A 23,281-nucleotide genomic window follows, 5' to 3' on the forward strand; every position below is an offset into this window, starting at 1 on the left:
CTGTAATAAGAATCAACACCAGGTCTCTCCTCACTTGAACTTCCCTGTGTCCCCATCCTTGGGTTGAGATAACAGGAAGGCAGTAAATTGAGGCCCTTTTAATTGGGCCTAAATATATTCCATCCCCATGGACTTTCTGTGGACCTCTTGTCACTGTGGTTTACCAATGACAGCGTGCTTTTTCAACTCTGTGCCCAATGTGTTTTTGACTGGAAATTGGCCCTGTTTTTATGAAAGACTAGTCTTCCATGTGTACATAACATGCACATGACACTAGAAAAATAGCCTCTACACGTAGACTAGCAGAGCTCAGAAATGTTGCTTTGGTTAGAGAAGTGAGTGTTTCCAGAAGATAACCCTTATTTTTTCATAGTTTGTAAACTGACTGTCTCAAATTTCCTCTGGCAGATTTTGGCAGACATCACCTCAGCCAAAATGCACATTTTTTTTCAATCCACAAATTGATCAAAAAAGGGTAAGCTGTTTTGAGTTAAGGGAGAAGCACAGGGTACACAGAGTTACATACTTACGAAGGATTCAGATGTATTTATCGCCAAAGGCTATACAAAAAAAACAATTGTTAAAAATGTTATTTACAGAAATGTACTTTTAACACATTAAAAAACAGAGTGGGCCAAGAACAAAATGCAATCTGAAAGTACAATCGAGGCGAGACAATTCCCAGTACTGGGAGTTCTGGAGAGGCGGAGGTGCGTCTGAGGGACGAGATATGAGGGGGGAAGGGGAATGCAGAGAGGAACGTGGTGTAGCCAGCAGAGAATGGGCCATGGGATGAAGTGAGAAGATGAGCAAGAATAGAAGAACAGGATGTGTCAACTAAGGATATCACACAGTGAGCCAGGACTGGAAATCATTAGTGAGTGAGGCGTAAAGAGATTGGTTCAAGCTAAAAGGATACACCAGATGGAGAGGGAAGGTGAGGATTTGGGAGCTTAGTCAGGATGCTATGGAGAGGCTGACAGGATGGAATGCGGAGCCAAGACAGGATACATGTGGGAATAGTTGGGAAATGCCAGGGATAAGAGTTCAGAGAACATACTAGGGAATACAAACATGAATGGCAATCAATGATAGGAGACAAGGAAGGGTACAGGTGAACATGCTAGGGAATAACCCAGGGTTTACCATTCTGAGAATGTATAAGGGAAACACATTAGAAAAGTAATCAATGATAGAAGAAAAGGTAGGGTGCAGGTGAAAATGCTAAGGAATATCCCTGGGATTAGCATTCTGAGAACGTAGACAGAAAACAAGTTAGAAAAGTAATCAATGACAGGAGAAAAGGTAGGATAGAGGTGAGAATTTTAGGGAAATCCAAGGGCTTGGCATTCTGAGAAAATATAAGGAAACACATTAGAAAAGTTATCAATGATAATAGAGGTTAGGAAAGATTCCCATTTATGTGAAGTTTTCCCTCCAGTTGTGTACCCTCCAACTTCTTGCTACGGTTCAAACACCATAGTCTTACTTTGACAGTGGAGCAAAGTCTTCAGCTGCACTCCCCTGGGCTTTCACTCACTTTGTTATGGGGAAACTGACATACCCTTAAAGACAGTCCCTACTGGAGACTTTGTTTCCCTTAGTCCATTCCAATGTTGCAACTTTTCTGCAACATGTTCCAAGTGAACAATGTACTTAATAGTAGAGTGCATGTTGCTCTTACTTTCATTTCTAAAGGCCCTTGACAACCTCAAAGCATTTTTCAGGAGAAGTCCAGATGTGCCTTGCACAGGGCTGGCAGCAGTTTATCTTTTCATATATGTTTAACCCTTTCCTGCCTTGCAAATTGTCTTTACTGTGTTTGGCACAGAAAGGTGGCCTGGTTCCAAATTAGCCATGCCACGAGGTTCTTTGTCCTGTCCTTTGGCATTCTTGCCGTCCCGGGCTAGTCCTTATTTGGGCATTCATTCTACCACAAAACGCCAAGCTTTCGCGGGCTTCTGCATGTCTTGTGTGTACCCCCAGGATGTGGACTGTCTAGTTCAAATCCACATTCTGTGTGCCAGAGAGTCTGGTGTGCTGTGAATGACTGGGACCACTGTGGTCCGTGATTGGTCCACGTATGGTATAATTGTATGTGAGGAGATCTCCCATTGGGTCCTCTTCATTTTGACGTGATGGAGGTTCTGGATAAGAGAAGGCTCCAAACACCCATACCATGTCTATCTCCTGAGTTCCCACTGAACTAAGGATAGGATCCAAGTACCCTGAAACCAAGAAGCTGAGTCGAGGAACCTCTGGTGACCCGCTGGAAGATTTGACACCCTGAGCCGGCTGTTGTTCGGCTGGACTCCTCTGCATCTGATTGAACTAAAAGATCTGCGAAGATGCTTCGACCCATTGAAATAGTGGGACTAACTATTCTCGCCACCTTCATCAAACCCTGCAAGTAAGCCTTCTCGGAAGCGTCTCTCGGCCAACCAGTGGGCTGACCAGCTTGTGCAGGACCTTTGCACTGAGACAACCGCCGTTTGGAGAAGACACTTGAAACTTGGAACATTGCATGCTCTGTGCTCATGGCACTCTTGTACTAAATTTCGTACACTTAGCATTCCCAAGTCTGGAGTAAAAAGAGAGCCCCCAAACTGGAGTACGCGCAGTTACCGTGTCATCCAGCAATGGTGATGAACTTTGCAGGTGCCTTGGTGCGTGCCCCTCTGTGCCCTGAAGCCTGCTGAAGTGGAACTGGCCTGATCCATCCACCAAGAGTGGAGAAATCGCCACTGTTCTGTAGAGGAATCATCACTGTATCTTCACCGCTGAAAGTCATAGAGCCGCACAATTTCTGCATTTGAACCTGCAACCGAAGTGGACTCGACTGCAGAAGTTTGGTCTGGAGTGTGCCGGGGGTCAGTGAGTAATTGCAACCCTTACTGGTGGCCCCTAGCGCATCCATCCATTTTTACGCACAAGTGTCCCCTGAGGGCCACTCTCCTTTCCACTAGCCTGAGTTATCGAACCATTCCCAACTCTTGGAACCTGCTGTGCCATTTTGGCAAGACCCTCCATCAATAGTGGAAACTTATTCTGCCTCACCTCACCCACCTTCCTGAGCTGCTACAGAGCCTACAAGAGACCCTGTTTTCGCCCATCTGTACAACCGCTTGTGCCAGCATTGTAAGTACATTTGAGCAATAGGCTCCCCTCTTCTTAGGGACTGGACTGCCTTTCAGTTAGGATTGTGATTACTGCAGAACTGCCTAAAGACAATTCACACTGCCTCTTTCTTTCCCTTGCAGGTTGTGGACCCATTCTGTGCGTTTAACCCTTTAGGCCACTTGGTCTTATATATATGTATTTTAGTAGGACAGTGTTCGTTTAAATGTATTACTGTTGATTATTACTGTGTGTTGAACGTCAAAGGCCTTGAATAAATGTACTTATATTTATATTTTTAATATAGATACACCTGTCTGCGAGTAATTTGTAGTGTCCCTTACTCTGTGTGCTCATTGAGATCATTCAGTCACCCTCACCCCTACTGAGACCTAGTCTTGACCGCCACCAATGCTACCTTGATTGGTCTGGCTTGTCCAGAAGGTTACCCTGTTCCAAGAAACTAGGCTGGCCTCCTGAACCTCTGCCCACCAGGTCAGAGTTCAGAAATCCATCTTAACAAATTGGTTTACAGCGGTTGGATGGGACTGAAGATATCCAGTGTAGCACACTACTGAAGGCATTTCAGATTACCCCTACCCAAGACACATAGTGACTTAGTAGTGATAACTGTAAAGGCCATAGACCTATCTAGAATAATGGAAACAATTAACAATATAACCTTAAATGCTTCTAAGTCTGAAACATTGAGAATGTTGTGTTCTGAGAGAGCCTTGCCTGCTCAAGGTACAAAGGGTGAAATGATCCAGAAGATAATGGATTAGCAAGAGTTGCAACTTGAAGGCATTACCACAGAGGACATTGCAGAAGGAGGTGTGGCTGCTCTCACTGGCAGATCTGACAGATCTGTCGCTGCACTCATCCATGGTACCCAGGAAGATAGAGATGATGGGGGTCATTGCGAGTAGGGCGGTAAGGGTTAACGGTCACAGTTAACAAGACTGGTGCCGTTAAACCCTTACCACCCTATTCCGAGTTCCCTTTGCGGGTTGGTACTTAACGCCTGCTTCTTGCAGGCGTTAAAAAACCATCCCGCAAAGGGACCTAGGAGCTAATTACGGCACCGTAATTTACGGTGCCATAATTAGCGCCTTCCCCATTCCCATTGAGCCCTATGGGGCAAAAATGGGAATGGGGAAGGGCCCATGGTGAATGGGGAATTACCACCCCCGCCAACCTTGGAATGGGGCGGTAATTACGCCATTCACCATGGCGGAGTCGGAAAAAAAAACGGCGTCAATCAAGGCGCTAATAGCGCCTTGGTTAACGCCAGGGTCGGAATGAGGCCCGATGTGATGTCCCACGTTTCCTCTGCCAGCTCTGATGCTGAAGCCATATTGGAATTCAAGAGCAAGAGCTGCTGTTTAAGCAGAAGGAGATTTAATTTCACATGGCTAAGCTGAAGACAGAGCAGGTAGAAAAACAGAAGGACAGGGATCACCAGTTGGAACTGGCCAAGCTTCAGGTTTCCAATGGATTCAAGTGATCTGGACATGGGTCTGGGTCCTCCTCTCATCCAAGGTTTCCAAAAGATCTGTTCAGTGTGTATGATGAGAACAATGACATTACGGACTGGCTGAATGCGTTTGAGTATGCATGTGAGGTCCAAGAGGTAGTACTTGGGTGTCATAAGGGACTGATTCTTTGAAGATCTTGACTGGCTGGGTTGAAGACTCTACGATCTCTGCTTTTGAGGGTATGTTATGTCTTGTCATGTTTGAACATATTTTTGCATCTTGTTCCCCTTAGCTTAAGCAGCATTTGGCAGATTCAAAGGTGTCAGATCCTAAGAAGGTGGCCATAGCAGGAGATTTGTGGGTGTCAGGGTGTCCTCCCATAAGGACAAGACTCATCCTGGTAAGCAGGAGGAGGGGGAAAAAGTCCAAAGATAAAGAGGGTGGGTGGTCTGATAAATTTTCCTCCCAAATAGCCAGAAAAATAAATGTAAGAGTAAGTCGCAGGAACATGCACAGGGTAATGGAAGTTATCATTCCAAACAGAACGATGGTTACAATAAGCCTCTGTACTCAGGAGACCCCCGGCCGGCCCATAGAGCCGAGGTTTGCCCCAAAGTACTTTAAGACGAGATAGCTGCACCTGGAGATGGATGGGGGTGCAGATTTATTACTCCAACACCAATCAATAAGGACAACTCAATGGTTTGGCAAAGGGAGTCTGTTTAATGACAAGTACAAAAAATGGGGAGTCATGGCAATCAGCATTGATGTGATAGTCCGTCGCGCTTCAACTCCAACAAACTTCATACAAACAGTGACATTTATACTCAAAACTCATCATAATTGACGTGTTACACTTAAAAGTTAACATGCAATTCAATTGGCTAGGAAAAGGTAACTTTAATATAGGTACTATATCTGTATATGGTAACAGAGTTAGGGGATTGGGTAAATACTGTCAGGTGGGCGTGTAAGCCCTTCCTTCAAAAATGACAACTGTAGACATCACTAAAATTACAAGGTCACATTGGTTCTACTAACTATAGGACCCTAGATTATTTGGTCCATTGTGATTGGGTTGGCACCAACCCCATGCATACATTTCCACTTTACTTAGCAGCACGCAGAATGGTCAGCCAGGTTCAGGGTGCCCCCTCGGCTACCAGGCCTGCCTCCAATTAAGGTTACAATCAATCATCACTTCAACAACTATGTGTCAATTATGTTACTGTGGTTGGCCTCGAAACTGTATCTTCTGCCTGGGAAAGTTCCGATATCTCTTCCTAGGCAGATGCCAAGCGTAGGTGTGAACTCATGCTTCTCCTCAATCGGATGGTCATGTGATGCAGACACCGTGAATTTGCCTAGTTTCTCTTAATGTGTGCATTTAATTCTTATTTGACTTGCCACCTGCCTACGCTTCCTTATCTTGACCTTTCAAGGACAGGATATTCTGTTCTTAAGTTTCAATTAGATGTAGCTACTGTTTGTTCCTTCTATTGGTATGACCTTTGCTCTCCTGGCACGAGTTGCATCTGCTGAGTTTCTATTCAGCCGTCTCTTCTCATTTTGCTAGAATATGAATCTTGTCTTGTTTGGCCTCTAGTAACCTGAGTTGACTCTTCTTTTCGTGCAAAGTGGAATCACATGTATAATACTGTGGTTCGTTTTGGGGTAAATTATGTATAATGGCGCTTGCTGCGCTATTCTTCTACTTATCATAGCAAGCTGCACTGTTTTCTTAGCTTTCTTGTGGTTCCAAGCATATGTACAGGCATTAGCTGGTTAAATATCTTCATCCTGCTTACAGCTTAAGCTTCTTTGTGTTTTGACATCGTTCTCTTCCTTTGGGTTCACAATATCTTTATTCATGTTGTTTCGTCTCTGTGTGTCATTTTTTGGTTGTCATTTCTTCTATCTGTGAGTCTGTCCGGGCTCTTGTGATGTCACCATTCGTCTTCCATTAAGGCCTTTTTGGTTTCTTCTGTTACGGTACTTAGGCAATCTTTATTTCGTCTCATTTGTTGGTAGGGTTTTCTCAATGGATACCTTACTGTCCATGGTTGTCTGGGTATTGGTACTTCAATAGGTGTTGCTCTTCTGATGGGTACTCAGCAGAGCCCTACTGCGGCGGTTTATTTGCTCATCATACGTCTCATATTTTGGTGTGAACGTTCCTGGTACTTCAAAATGGGCGATGGGAGTGCAGGCTTTATATGGGACCTCCTCTACACTCCCCCCTCTGGGCGATTCATCGACCACTTTCACCTCCTTCCTTGGATTCAATTCACTCGTTTCTTCTATATTTATCTTCACTCCATCACCTGGGTTCATTCCTTCTTCATCTTCTGGATCTATACATGATGGTTTGAAAAAGTGTCTCTTCGGAGTCCATTTCTTTTTTACTCCCTTCAGGCTTCCTGCTGTTGTTATATATTCATCTTTATTCCATGTCATGAGTTGACATTGTCCATTTGGGCTACAGTAAACCCATCTTCCCACATAGTTTCTGTGCTTCCTGGGATAGAGAAACTTTGTACCTTCTGGCGCGTGCCTGCTGGCCTTCACAAAGTCTCTTATTTCTTCATCAGTCAGGTCTTTGGGCTTCCGTCCTGGCTTGACATCAATCATGATCTTCATCCCTATAGCTTTCTTCGCAGTTTTCTGGCATTGCGGGATTCCTACCTTGATAACACAAAATCCCAGTAATATCATTACTAGCAGGGCTCCTAGGAACTTGAATATGTCTGCCATTCATTGTGGGATCCAAGAGAATAGTGATCCAAACCAGCTATCATCATCAACTTCGTCAGTTTCGTCGATCATCTGGTTCTGTAGCTTCGTCAGCATACTTATGGCTTCTGTTAAAGTTCAATTTTCCTCATCGTGAGAAGATATAAATGTGCAACATGTTTCTCCTATTTTTGCACAAACTCCTCCATCCATAGCTGTGATCATGTCAAGGACATATCTGTTCTGGAGAGTCATCAGTCGGATGGCTCTTAGCTCTTCCTTGATTGCATTGAATCCTTTTATGGTTGTGTTAATGGTCTGTAGTAACTCCCATCTGGTTGTCTGCAACCATTTAGTATTTACTCCAACTTGGATTCTTGGTATAAAAATTGTTGTGAACACTGATGAGGTGAGGCTGAACAGCCTGTGTTCATATGGGATTGCATGAAAAGCTTCTTCTGATTTAGCAGAGAAGTAATTCTCTCTCTTCATCTAAGTTATAAGTTCCATAGATCTCTTCTTCCTCAGGTGAGCATTTGCTTTTGGCAAACTGTCAATATTCAGGTCACTTTTGGGATCACCAATGCTGGAACGTGGACATACACTATTGTGCATATACCTACCAAGTCTCTTGGCAGTCTGATATATGCCTTGGATCCGCATGCCCAATAATGATCCATTATTACTGCAGTTCCATGCACCATTCCTGGAGCGTCAAAAACTTGTCCACAGTTCTGATTCCCTCCCATCTTTCTTGTGCCATTATTCCTGAAGCAGAATTTTGGGCTTTCTAGTGGCACTATCTGCAAGGGTCCTCCTCTGTCTTCGAACCATGTCAATAGTTTTGCAAGTTTTGCCGTAATGGCTTGCAGCCATTCTGCATGATGTCAACAGTTTCTTTGTAGAGTCCAGTGATCACCCAGGCTCTGCAAATCACCACTCCTTTTTCCCACCCATCTGGTGAAAGCACTGTTCCCTAAATCTGCATTTGGGCTCTATTCTTCCACTTTCGAGCTTCCTCAGGTGTTTTTCCTTGGACATTTAGTCTCGAGTTCACTTCCCATCTTATTCCTGCTCCTTTAACTCCAGGCTTCTCGTACCTGATCACAGGATTCCTAGTGTGCACTCTGTTTCTTGTCCTAATGTCTTGAACATAATCATCTTCGTCGGGATAAGCTGTTTCAGTTGCCTATATTAATAAGGCATCACTACCCATGAACTGGCCTTTGGTCTTGCACATTGCTACGTGTGACACACAATGTGCTGTCTGGACATCGATCTCTACAGCTACGAAGATCTTGGACTTCCCCATGCTGTATGGTAGGAGTGCACAAACAAAGCATTCCCCTTCTGAATTGCGACTTCCAACTTCTTTCATGTGCTGGTACCAAATGTTGTTTCCCAGATGTGCTGTGCTCTCCAGGTAGTTGTTCAGTTCATTGTCATCTCCATGTATGCTTCTGTTGATTCTTAATGTTTTCCTGTAGTTGGCTATGACTACATCCCTGAATCTATCTGTATGGCTTTTTCTTGCTTGAGGATTCTCAGGTATCCAGGTCCCTGGTGCAGGCCTCCTCATCTGCGCCATTTGAGTGGACAAGAGTCTGGCATCTCTTTCCTTCTCCTCATACATCTTTCTCCTACTGGTTACAAATGCCCATGCCAACCAGCCTGACACTGGTCCGGTGTATGGTTGTATTGTAGAACCAGTACTTGTCCCTTGCGTTGGAACATATGTGCTTGGTAATACAGTCTCTTTGGTTTTGTTACTCAGTTCCTCATGCAGATTCCTTGCTCTGGCTATGTGCGGAACTAATGAGTCTACTATCAGTTGTGTCCGTGCAGAGAGTTTCTCCGAGTTGGCTCTTGTTTTCTTAAGAGTTTCTGATATAACTGCTTCTGTTGGTTTTTGTTTTAACTCTTCTTGTTTTCTCACAACATCTGATGTGGAGTTTTTATGGCAGGCAGTCTCTTCTGGTCTACTGCTTTGGTTTGTGGTTCTGTAGTCATTGACACTAGGCCTGTTTCGTGTGCATTCAGTGTTTGCATGCATGTAGTTGTCAGTGATATTACTTCATTCATTCCTTGTCGACCCTGTCTCTGGCCTTTTTGTTTGTTCGTGACCACATGTGTGTGTGTGTGTATCATTGCTAATCACATCCATTTCAAGTTCATTCACTCCACCATCAGATCTTCTAGGGACTGGAATGACTATATTAGGTCTGGGTGCTTTTGTGGGTTTTATGCATACATCATTAGGTGGGTGCACTGAAGTTGGAGCGCTTTGTGCACCAATAAAGAATGCAGTTCTGATCGTTAATGACAGTAGAACAATAATGAATTTAATGCATAGGTACATTATGCCCCTGTAGGTCAGGTGGCAACATTTTCTTCCAGAGAAGCAGGGGTGCTTCTCTTCTTGTGGGAGGACCAGATTGCTGCTCTGGACCCCCATCTCGATCATTTGCCAAATGTCAATGTTATTAGTCTCTTAACCACTATCGTCTTCTGAGTTCTGAGTTTAAGAGTGTCAGGTGTTCCACAAGTGTCCCCCCACTCGTGAGTGACAAATTATCTCTTATGTCAGGATACAATTCCTTTGCTAGACTATGGGAAAAATCAAAATATAATAACACTTTAGTGAGTCCCTTTACTGAGCATGTTCAAAATAGGTAAGCTCCCAATCCACTCCTCGGATTTGCTTCAGTCGCGTGGAACTAGTGTACGTTGATCCGTGCGGAGGACTAGGGAAAAAATAGCAACAAATAGGACATGGGTAGTTCTTGACACTGCTTCCTTGATTTGTCCCTGACGGAAGGCTTTTAGAATCTCCTCAGATAGCTCCGCTGATGGTTATAGAGTTCCACTTGGAGCACGATTCTGAGTAGGAGCATTCCCATCTGTGCAATATTAGTTGGGTCTCTGATGAAAGTGAGGACGTCAACATCGAATGGTCTCCCCACTAGCACTGGAAAGTCAGTGACTTGGTGAAAGAGGACATTTTGGGCCAACCTGGTGTCTTCTGGTGACAGGGACATTCGTCCTGTCTTTCTGAGGTTCAGGATTATATGTTTTCTCCTAAATGTGAACAATGTCTGCACTGTCCGGTCACGTGGAGTGCAACTAGAATTATGGGTGGCTTAAATGTTCTGTATTTGCTCGGTCTCGAAGGAATGTGAGTGTATCTGTTGTTCTTCCGATGAGAGTTGGACAGTCTTCGATTATGCGAAAGAACAGTGTGTTGATGAGCTCATCTATTTCCCCCTGTGTTGGGAACATTTGATTCTTTCTCACTGTATTCAGGGAGTAGGATAAATTGTTCGGCAATGACAGTGAGGAGTAGTCTTATTGTCTTTTTGTTTTCAGGATCTTGTAGAAAGTCAGTGACACTGGTGAGCCTCCTTACCAATGACGGGTATGATCTTAGCACTGGATCAAAATAGGTGACCACATTCTTGGAGATGTCGCTACTGTGGGACACCATAAGTGATTCCGAATAGGGTCTGGGTGTGGAACGAGTTGGATACTGTGTTTGCTTCCAATGTAAGTATCCTCGGTCAAAATTTGGCATATTCTTTTCTCATCAAAGCTTAAGTGTGCCTCTGTCCAAGGTTCAATAGTCAACAGCCTGTGTTGTGGCTTACATGTGCAATTTTCTTCTTTACCCTGTAACTAGGATGCACAGAGTGTCTGTTTTGTATGTCCTTATCCCCTTCTTTGCTTAGAGGAAGTGTCCAATTTAAGCCACAATTGGCAAAAAGTTCTTTGTCTTTGTCTGGCTGGTCATGCATCCTTCTTCCATGTCATGGATCTCGTCTGCACGTGCTGTGGTTCTTCACCGTTGCTCGTCAATTCCTCTCATTGGGGTGCAGGCAGGGGGCCTTCTCCGATGTAGGGTTTGATATCGTCGAGAAAAATCCAAGCTCTCCTGCCTTGTAGTTTCACTGCGGATGGAGTGCAGTTCTCCACTGTAAAAGGACCGTTGAATCTTGGCTCGTCCCACTTTTTCCTTGTATGATTCTTCACGAGGATGGCATCTCCAGGGAAGATGGATGGAACACATAAACCTTGAACTTGGTCGGTTGTAGTATCTCTTTCTGTGTTCTGTGCTGCCCTGCACTCTTTTCGTCGTCGCTGCAGCTGGTCTGAAATTAAAGTAAGGCAAGATGTCATGCAGTTCAGATAGTTTTGCATTTCAGACCCTAAAACCTCTCCTATTGACTGGGCATCACATCTAGCTCTAGCTCGGGGTGTCAGAGGAGTTCTCATTCTTCTTCCTGTGGCTATCTCGTGTGGCGTAAGATGATGGTCGGACCCGGGTTGATTCTGAAGTATGTACAGTGCCAGAGGAAGGCAGTGCAACCATCACTTCTTTAGAGTAAGCTTCAACTTGGCTATCCTTTCCTTTAACAAGCTGTTGAGCCACTCACAGATGCTATTACCTTGTGGATGATACGCCGACGAGAACATGTGCTTTATACCAAGCAGCAAGCTAATCTGCTCGAACACTGCATTGACAAAGTGAGGGCCATTTTCTGACCTCATGACTAGGCACACCCCCCCGCCTGGGGAACACTTCTCTCACTAAAAATGTGGCCGCACAGGTAGAGTCTGGGTGTGTACATGGACCTGCCTCAATCCATCTAGAGAATGGACACACCACAACAATTAAGTATCTGTACCCGTTACATACTTAAATCATGTCAACGTATCGACATGCAAGTGTTGAAAAGGCCCATTTGGCCTTGGGATGACTCATCTCATTACTTATAATGTGTTCCCAACTGTGAATTGCTGACAAATTATACAGTTTAACATAAAGAATGCAACATGCTCCTCTAAATTCGGTATGAACTAGTCTTCTGCGAGTGTTGCTGCTAGGTTCTCTTTTGTCATGTGCGCCGGGTAATGTAACCGCTCCAGCACTATTTTTAATAGGAAGACAGGCATTACTGGTTTACCAGTGCTGTCTTGTCACCACAAGCTATCAGAGGGGTTTAAAGAACACCCTTGACGTTTCCACAGGTTCTTTTCTTCCTGTGGTGCTTCCCCTTGGAGTTCCATTAGCTGTGTTTGCCCCAGATTACTGTAACTTTCAGGTTCAGTTCGTGTAACCATCATTCGCTCGTTGGCATGGATAACTTCCACTTCCATGATTGTTTCGATTTTGGATGCCATACACTTGGCTTCCGTTTCTGCTGCTTGATTCCCACGTGAGATAAAATCTGTCCCCTTTGTGTGGGCGACGCATTTCTCAACCGCTGTGCCCAAAGGGAGCTGTAGTGCCGTGATCAGCCTGTCCAATAAGGCTGCCTGCTGTACTGGCATGCCATCTGCTTGGAGGTAGCCCCTCCTTTTCCAGCGTGCTAAGCCTGCGTGTACTGTCGACGTCACATAGGCTGAGTCACTGTACACTGTTACTTCCTGGTCTGCGTGATTCTCAATGGCGAGTATTAACGGCAATAATTCTGCAGCCTATGCTGAATAATGAGATGGTATTCATGCACTAAGAAGCACCTGAAACTCTCTATTCATTGTATGCTTCATCACAGCAATTCCTGTGTATCTTTGCCCATCATTTTGGTCGATCCTTTAAGACCCATCAATAAAGACAATCTCTCCTTCTGCCAAGGCATTTTCTTTCACCCTGAGGATTTCATCATAGAATTCTTCATAATTTGCACAGTCATTTATGGGCTCCCCTTCAGTGACTGGCTCTGCTATGAACATAGCTGGGTTTACCGTCTTACATCGGACTATTTTAATCAATGGATTTGATATGATCACTTCATAAGCAGAAGCTCTCTGAGATGTCAATGTGCCGTTTGGTTTCTCTAGAATGGCAAATAGTGAGTGCTTGACGTAAAACGTCATTGAGCAACCCATCACAATGGTTGTAGCCTTCTCTATGGCGAATGCAGTGGCAGCTAAACTTTGTTCACACAGGAAATTACCTCTCATTACTGGGTCCGAATTCCCACTGTAGTATGCCAGGGTCTTGTACCCCAACGTGGTTCTCTGTGTGAGTACTGCCGTCATAACGCTGCCATTTGTGTGTGAAAAAAGGTAAAATTCCTCTGCATATTTGGGGATCCATCGAACTGGTGCTGTGCAAATGGCTCTTTTGAGTTCAGCAAATCCTTTCTCCATGGTCTCAGACCATTCAATCTTTTCTTTCGTCACTTGGGCCTTCTTTAGGGCCTGAAGTAAAGGCTTAGTGTAAGAGCTATAGTCGAAGACCCATGCCCTGACGTAGTTGCATAGGCCTAGAAAGCTCTGCATCTGTTTTATCGTGTGTTGCTTAGTCGTGTTCAGTATTGGTTCAGACCTTTCTGGGGTCACTTTCTTTCCCTCATGTTAGATCAGCTGACCTATGTACAGCACTTCTTGGTGACAATATTGTAACTTTTCTTTGCCAACCTTATATCCTTTCTCAGCCAGTATAGTCAATAGCTGAACAGAATTGTGCCTGCATTGTTCTTCTGTTGTGCTACAAATTAAGATGTCATCCACGTATTGCAGGACAACACTTTCTAGTGCGATATTGCTGAAATCCATCTGCAGGACTCTGTTAAAAATAGAAGGAGACTCACAGTATCCCTGTGGCAGCCTCGTGCTTTTCAGACACATTTGCCTGAACGTGAATGACGTCAGATCTTGTGAGTCACCGTGCAATGGGATTGACAAAAATGCATTTTTCAGGTCGATCATCATGAAATATTTTGCCTCAACAGGTATATTACATAGAATTGTAGCCGGGTTAGGTACTAACGGGAACTCGGCCTCAACAATATCATTTATTGGGCTTAGGACTTGAATTAGCCTCCACGACCCCGCTTTACTTTTTTTCACAGGGTAAAAAGACGTATTACATGACGACTCTGACGTCACTAAGATGCCTTGCTCTATCATAGCAGAAATTGTCTTAAAAATCCCCTCATCTGCTTCTATGGACATGGGATATTGTTGGGCTTTTGGTAGAATTGCTCCTGGTTTCAGTTTATTCTTCACTTCTCCAACCCCCTTCATAGGGTCCTGTAGTCCATACTGAGACAGGCACCTTGGCTATGTCGTCATCAAAATACGATTTAGTGCCATCATCATTCTCTGAGGTACTTCTCTTTTAATCATTTTTACCCAAAAGGTGAGACTCACTTCCACCATTGTCTCTCCCATATCTGTTTGCTCTTCAAACAGATCGTCATCGGTGACGTCAGTCACTCGATATCCTTCTTCAATGGTGATTACTGAGCACCATTGTCGGCCATTGTCATCATAACCATCAATCAAGGCCAGTCTCCCTCGCACTGCAGCCGTGTGTATCATCAAGGGAAATACTTGTCCCTTCTCCTCATGCATCGGTATTCTGTGTCTCAATAAGAACTCATCATAGGTTCTCATGACTTTGTCTGCAAGGCCTGGCAATCCTGCCATAAGCACACACATACCATATGCGAAAATGTCTGGTTCTAATGGTATGGCCCTCATGGCTATGTGTCCTGAGTATGCTCTAATCATTTCACATACATTTGAGTAGTGCATTCCTGGAGTGGAACATATTATGCCCTCCTCTGTGAACGAGATTATCATGTTTAATTTTGTCATTAAATCTCGACCCAAAATGTTTACTGGGGTCTGCTGAGAATATAGTAAAGGCACATTCATTTCACATTCTCCTATGGAGACTGGAAGTGCCTTTGTGAAGGGAACACGACTGGTAGCTTCTGTAAAACTCTGAGTATCTATGGCCTCGCCGAACAAGGAAAAATTTCCTTCACGTATGCACAAGCGTGTTGCACCTGTGTCAACTAAGAAGAAATATTCCTTATCCCCTAGAAAAACATCCACCCTAGGTTCCCTGTGATGGTCTGGTGTCACTGATAGTCTAGAACACATCTGGGTTCCCAGTGAGGTGTTCTAGTTTATATACAAATTTGGCCCACTGTGTGCTGGTGAATTTCCCCCATTCCCATTGTTACTTCCCATTCCATGGTTCATGGTCTGCCCTGTGATCATCGTCTGCGATAGTTGCAGCAGTGCCTGTTGGGATTGTCCTTGTGGAAAATTCCCCATACTTTGCTGTTGCACCCCTTGTTGCGCTCCTGGTGCTTGTTGTTGCACCGCGTGATTCTGTGCACCACCCTGCTGTAAAACTGCAGGTGGATTTGCCATGCCTGCTCCTGTTCCTTGGCCGTTCTGCATCATGCCTTGATTTCTGCATGTGTGCGCCAAATGCCCTGTCATTCCACACAGCCAAAATACTGGCATTGGTCGGATTATTTACCATTTTACATATTTTGAAAACCTGCTATCCTCTTCCCCTAAATCCTCTTCCCCTGGGGTAAACACCCATATTGCTGTGATTATTCTGCTGTGGATTAGTCACCTGCTGCATGCTTGATTCAGCTGTGCTAGTTATCATGGCTCCCTCAAAAGCATATTTTGATAATTTCTTTTGCACCAATTTCGCTTCCTCACCCTTTCGAGAGGCTTCCTTTTTGCGATTCTTTTTCTGCAGCAGTCTACAATAATGTGTGATGGTCAACTGTATTTCAGCCCAAGGCTTGTCTTCAATTCCCACCAATTTCTTGAGTTGTTTTTTTGCAGCTCTTGACACAATATATGGTAAAACACAGGTATAGATTTCGTCCAAGATTCATGAGTCTCGAGCACCCAAGTGTCTTGAAAATTCTGTATGTAAATTAACGGATCTTCAGACTCCTTCATTTTTCGCGTCATTATAGCTCCCATATCTGAAGTATCTGGGTATAGTACTCGTAGCGCTTTCCATACTGCAGCTCTACAGTTGTTAAATGGAGCATTGTTGTGCACGGTATTAATTGTGGTTATGCCAGGGTAGCATGCTCGTGCCAAAACATCGTCTGCTCACTCACCAATTATGGCAATTAGGAGACCCTTAATGTCCCCTATAGCTAACGTGTTTCCTCCTGTCATTTTTTCTAACTCATGTATCCACTTTCCAGCTCCCGATGTCAGCATTGGCTGCTTGTTTTTCAAATTGTCTCGATCCATGTGTGGGCCTGGAATATATTGCGGTCTTACTCCCCCTTCTCGAGCAACGGAAATTGGGATGCATAGCCCTCTCTCTCTCTTCTATCATTGTTCTTCTGTCTATTGCAGGGGTAATATTCCTGCATCACTGTCTGCCTGGCAATGTCCTGCGCCTGACTACATAGGGCAGTGATGACACCCCCCCTCTGACCATGAGATACTTCTTCATGTCGGTCAGACTGTGTGGCTGACTCTGATACCCTCGGTGCAGACTCTCTAGTGTCTGACCATCCTATTGATTTTTCCCTTGGGAGTCGTCTTTCGCTCCATCTCTCTTCCTCATTTTCCTCACGCTCTTCCCTTTTCGAATCGGACATTGACTGTCCCCAGCTAGTGCCTCTCCTTGCGTCCTCCTTACTCCTACTTATTTCTAATCTATCCAGGGATAGGTCTCTATTCTACCTACTTCGGGAGACATCCTCAGTGTCGTACAGCTGAGTGCTCGCCAGGCGCTCGTCTTCCCCCTCCCCTTGGTGTGTTTGTTCTAACCCCATCTCATCATATATTCTATCGATCGTTTCTCCAATGGTTCTGGTGTCAAAATCATTTTCCATATTTGCCCTTGACATGCCTGGTACTGAATCGTACGCAGGAAAGAATTCTTCTATATCTTCCCAATCTACTACTGGATCAGGTTTTTTAACCTCTCTCTCCAGATATCCAAGACTGTGTGCTCTCTGTATTTGCTTACGATCTATATCGTCATCGAATTATTTGTGTTTCTTCGCCTCTTCTCTGAACCTTTCTCTTTTAATTTCTACGTTCATCTGCCCTTCGAATTTCCTCATCTCGTTGTCTCTGTATTCTTTTCTCACGTATCCTTTCCTCTTCCTCTAACCTCTGCTGTTTCTGTCTGTCTTGATCATTGGCTGCTCTTGGGTGGCGATCGAGCTGTCTCTCTTGCTCTTCGCGATATAGCTGTTCTCGCCCTTGTCTGTCATTCTTTCTTATTCTTTCGTCTCTTAACTCCATCTCTTTTCCCTTTCCCTGTACATCCTCTATCCTTTCCCTTGGTTTTGCGTCATCAATGCCCTTTCCATCAATTTTCAATAAAATTTGCCCTCCCATCCATTCGTCTTTTACGAATGCTATCTCATCAATTCTATCTTTGTTTCCCTTCCATCTCTTCCCTTCTCTCTCTTTGTTGAGAGATGCACTTGTCTGTGCCCGATCTCTTCTTTCGTCATCACGTCGCCCTTTGTCCCGTGGGATTGTGGAGGCAATATTCTTATCCTTATCTTTCCCTTGATTTTCATCACTGCAATGTGTAGGTGACTCATACGCGGGGTTGCTGTACCCCGTGGCTGCTTTGAGGTCTCTCAGTGGGTATAATCCCTCATTCTTACTTTCTTCAACTTTCGTTTCGGATGGGGTAGGTGGCACGGTAAGCGTCTCACCCCCCTCTGTGCATACATTAAGTATCCAATCTGTTGGCGGCTCTTCCTTCTTTCCCATCTCAAGCATTTTCCAAAGCCCCATGGCAGCCAGGTGTTTTTCTAGCTTTTTGCCCGTGTATGTGGTATGCAAATATGTCATCAGATGTTGTAAAACGGCTTTAGATAAGGACCCACCTTGTGGCCATGGCATAAACATCAAACATCTTGTGGGAAGTCCCTTTAAACCACTCTGTACTATATTTCTTTAGTTTTGGTGCGTGTTTCGGCAACTGTTTGCATAAGTGTGTCAATGGAGTTATATCCTCCATTCTTTAAATCTGTTTCTTTTCCTCTTATATAACACTGGTAACCACTTTCGTGTGTCTTAAACAGTTCCAACAATATGACCACCAAACACTGCAAGCTCCAATCCAAATTTTCACAACATTTTATACCTTCTGATTTACTCAAAAACATCAATTCAGATGCGATTTTATCTCAGCTATTAAATTGCATAAAACTTAAATCAGTCTTCTCTAAGATTTTTTTTTACATATGATGTCACATCAAAAAACATTTAAAACAGACGCTTGACAGACTAGACAGACACCAGCTGGTCACAGTTATCTCTGCCTCTAATCATTACCCCTTCATGGAGTCTAAACGTACCCCTTTCACGACGTCTTTAACCGTCGTGGTAGTCTAATCATTCTCCCTTTAGCTGGGACTCTGGGTACACGTTTCTTCTAGCAGCTTGTATTAAAAGTGTAGGAATAAGGCAAATCCCCTCTCTTCTTGGGTGTCTGCCCCGGTAACCTCTCTCTTCTCGGGTGTCCTCCCCAGTAACCTTTATTTTTTTAATTATTCCCGAGTCATTATCCCCTTATATATATATATATAGGGCATCATTCCGAGATTGGAGGTAGCCATGGGACTAATAACGGGCTCGCGACTAGCAAGCCCGTTATTAGCGCCCTGTTCCCTTAGCGGGACCCGTAAGGGACATGTGGTCAGACCACACACTCCTTACGGTTCCCGATAAGGGACCTCGGAATTGGGTGGTAAGGGATTACCGGCACCGGTCTCCTTACCGGTGCCAGTAATCCCTTACCGCCCAACTCATAATGACCCCCATAGTCTTCTCTATTTCTAACTATTTTTAGTTTTTCCCGGCTCCCTCCGTTACCTTTTCCCGTTACTTGTTCTAGAGCATGCACTTTTGTCAGAACATTAGTGTTCTTCACTCACCGTTCGCATGGTCCCTCTCTGGACCCTCGGGATCACCGCCTTCTTTACCACCTTCTTCGGTTTTTCACCCGTTCAGCTGCCCGTAGGAATGGGAAGGCATGCATGGGGAACACGGGTCCCTTCAGGCACTGTCTGCAGTCTTTTTACACTACAACTGTCTACGGGGAGCTTCACAGTCTACTCAGCCGAATGGCAAAGGACTTGTGATATTGCCAAAGACCTAGAGTTACTTTATGTTGATGGTCAATAGGTGTCTTATTCAAATCAATAATCGATAATCGATAACCATCAAATCTCTGCTACCAAGTGTACTCAGGAGACCCGCGGCTGGGACATAGAGCCGAGGTTTGCACCGAAGTACTTTAAGTCGAGATAGCTGCACCTTGAGATAGATGAGGGTGCAGATGTATTACTCCAACACCAATCAATAAGGACAACTGAATGGTTTGGCAAAGGGAGTCCGTTTAATGACAAGTACAGAAAATGGGGAGTCATAGAAATCAGCAGTGATGTGATCGACCGTCTCGCTTCAACTCCAACAACCTTCATACAAACAGTGACAGCTATACTCAAAACTCGTCATAATTGACGTGTTACACTTAAAAGTTAACATGCAATTCTATTGGCTAGGAAAAGGTAACTTTAATATAGGTACTGTATCTGTATATGGTAACGGAGTGAGGGGATTGAATAAATACTGTCAGGTGGCCATCTAAGCCCTTCCTTCAAAAATGACTACTGTAGACATCACTAATAGTACGACGTCCCATTGGTTCTACTAACTATGGGACCCTAGATTATTTTGTCCATTGTGATTGGGTTGGCACCAACCATATGCATACATTTTCACTTTACTTAGCAGCATGCAGAATGGTCAGCTAGGTGCAGGATGCCCCCTCAGCTACCCGGCCTGCCTCCAATTAAGGTTACAATCAATCATCACTTCAACAAATATGTGTCAATTATGTTACTGTGGTTGACCTCAAAACTGCATCTTCTGTCTGGGAAAGTTCCGATATCTCTTCCTGGGCAGACGCCACGCGTAGGTGTGAACTCATGCTTCTCCTCGCTCGGATGGTCATGTGATGCAGACACCGTGAATTTGCCTAGTTTCTTTCAATTTGTGCATTTAATTCTTATTTGGCTTGCCGCCTGCTTACGCTTCCTTATCTTGACCTTACAAAGACAGGATATCCTGTTATTAATTTTCAATTAGATGTAGCTACTGTTTGTTCCTTCTGTTGGTATGACCTTGGCTCTCCTGGCACGAGTTGCATCTGATGAGTTTTCGATTCACCCGTCTCTTCTCATTTTGCTAGAATATGAATCTTGTCTTGTTTGGCCTCTAGTAACCTGAGTTGACTCTTCTTTTCGTGCAAAGTGGAATCACATGTATAATACTGTGGTTCGTTTTGGGGTAAATTATGTATAATGGCGCTTGCTGCGCTATTCTTCTACTTATCATAGCAAGCTGCACTGTTTTCTTAGCTTTCTTGTGGTTCCAAGCATATGTACAGGCATTAGCTGGTTGAATATCTTCATCCTGCTTACAGCTTAAGCTTCTTTGTGTTTCGACATCGTTCTCTTCCTTTGGGTTAACAATATCTTTATTCATGGTGTTTCGTCTCTGTGTGTAATTTTTTGGTTGTCATTTATTCTATCTGTGAGTCTGTCCGGGCTCTCGTGACGTCACCATTCGTCTTCCATTAAGGCATTTTTGGTTTCTTCCGGGACGGTACTTAGGCAATCTTCATTTCATCTCATTTGTTGGTAGGGTTTTCTCAATGTATACCTTACTGTCCATGGTTGTCTGGGTATTGGTACGTCAATAGGTGTTGCTCTTCTGATGGGTACTCGGCAGAGCCCTACTGCAGCTCTCTGCTGAATTATTTGCTCATCATACGTCACATATTTTGGTGTGAACGTTCCTGGTACTTCAAAATGGGTGATGGGAGTTCAGGCTTCATTTGGGACCTCCTCTACACCTCACAATGTCCCAAGATCTAATGGACCTTGTGTGGCTTGTGGAGCAATTGACCATGTGAAGGGGGACCCCAGATGTAAGGTCAACACCTTGGGGGTTCACTCTGTGAATCTGGCCTTCTTCTCCTATGAGGAAGAAGAGATCACAGGGGCATCCTTCTCCTCAGACACATTCTCCAGTGCGATAGATTCTGAGGTAGTTTTAGTTTCGCTAGGTTCCTGGGAGCTTAAAGTCTCAGAGGCTTATGCTAGAATTCCCGATAATACCAAGCACTATTTTAAGGACAGTGTGCTGAGCAATGGGGTTGATACCCCTGCCCTTAGGAATAGTGGGTGTAGCAGAACTGTAGTGGATTATACCTTGGTAGACCCAGAGGAAGTTGCCAGAGCTCCTCCATTACCCACTAAGTTGGCTTATGGCCCACCTCTCAAGTTCCCAGTTATGCCTGTAAATCCTACTATAAATGGTACAGTAGTCAGGATTCCAGTGAGCATTCAGAGAGATGTCTCAGGAAAGGTCCTGCTGGGGAATGATCTCAGAGCTTTAGGGCTTGTAGGTGACACAACAACAGAGAGACCATGCACAAGGTCACAAACCAGGGCTGAATGGCCAAGTACAATGCCAAGCCTAAGCCAAAGGGGAAACCCAAGGTTAAAGGAGTCAGAAAAGACAAAAGAGGGAAAGAAAATATTCCTCCTAGTTCACCTACCACTGAGGGGGAGGTAGCTGGTCAAATACCTGAACCTGCCGAGGAAGAGGTGTTGCCTGAAATTTTCCATCCCCATGACTATCCTGAACTACAGCGTTTGTTAGTCGAAGGTGGCCCTGACAGGGTTGAGTTCAGTAAGGGCCAACGTGAGTGCCCATCTTTGGAAGGCCTAAGGAGACAGGACTGCTCCCAGCTTGAAGGTGAACCTCCTGGGAAGCATAGCATTTATTGGGAAGGTGGGCTCCTCTACAGTGAGCCCACAGAGTCTACAGGAGACCATAGGAGGTCAGTGGTTCCCCTTGCTGTAAGACCCTTCCTCTTGCAGCTGGCGCATGAAGTCCCTTTGCTGGTCACCTTGGCATCAGGAGATCCAAGCAAAGGTTATCCATGTACTTTTACTGGCCCAAGATGGGGTTGCAACTAGAAAGGAGTTGCACCACATGCCAATTATCTGGAAAAAGTGTCACAACAATTCAAGCTCCATTGGTACCTCTCCTAGTTGTGGGGGTACCATTTGAGAGGATAGGGATCAACATTGCTGGTCCCCGTGACCCCCAAACATCCTCAGGCATTAGGTTTATCCTGGTGCTGAACCATCCCATTAAAGACTGTGACTACCAAGTCAGTTGCAAAAGCTATACTTACTAGGGTTGGCTTCCCGTAAGAAGTTGTGTCTGATAGGGGCAGCAACTTTGTATCAAAGTATATGCAGGCCATGTGGAAGGAATGTGTTGTCACTTATAGGTTTTCGTCTGCATACAACCCACAAACCAATTGTCTAGTTGAGCGGTTTACAGAACCCTAAAAAGCATGTTTGGGCCTCTGGAAGAGCCCCAAAGAGGAAAATGGGATCTTCTATTGCCATGCTTACTGTTTGCCTACAGAGAAGTTCCTCGGAGGGTGTTGGCTTCAGCCCATTCAAGCTCATTTTTGGCCACCCTGTGAGGGGACCATTAACAATAGGCAAGGAGGGGTGGGAGATGCCCACTCCTCCTGTCACTACCAATGTAGTAGCCTATGTGCTAGGACTCAGAAAAAGGATGGTACTCCTGATGGATCTGGCTAGTGAGAAACTGAAGGCAGGGCAAGCACTGGTGAAAGATTGGTAGGACCAGAAAGCTGCCCTCATCAATTTCACACCAGGTCAGCAAGTCCTGATCATGAATCCTATAAGGCCTAGAGCTTTACAGGACAAATGGTCAGGCCCTTACACAGTGGTTGAGTCACTGGGTGAGGTCAACTATTTAGTGGACCTTGGAAGGGTTGAACAAGCTCCAAAAGTGTTAAATGTAAATAGACCGAAGATTTTCATCCCAAGAGTTGACATTGCTGCACTGCTGCTGGCCTCAGATGTTGAGGAGGAGGAGTCAGAACCTCTCCCTGACCTGTTCCAGGGCAGTCCGTCAGACAGGTCCATTGAGGGTGTCAAAGTGGCCCCTCACCTGGCTTTGGTTTAACAGGAAGAGGCGACAAGTTTGCTGAGGCAGTTTTACTCCTTGTTCTCACAAGCTCCTGGTTTGAACCTTGGTGCAAACATGACATTGACACAGGAGATAGTGTACCT

This window comes from Ambystoma mexicanum, chromosome 8 (genome assembly GCF_040938575.1).
Source record: "Ambystoma mexicanum isolate Mex_15411 chromosome 8, UKY_AmexF1_1, whole genome shotgun sequence".
Lineage (NCBI taxonomy): Eukaryota > Metazoa > Chordata > Amphibia > Caudata > Ambystomatidae > Ambystoma > Ambystoma mexicanum.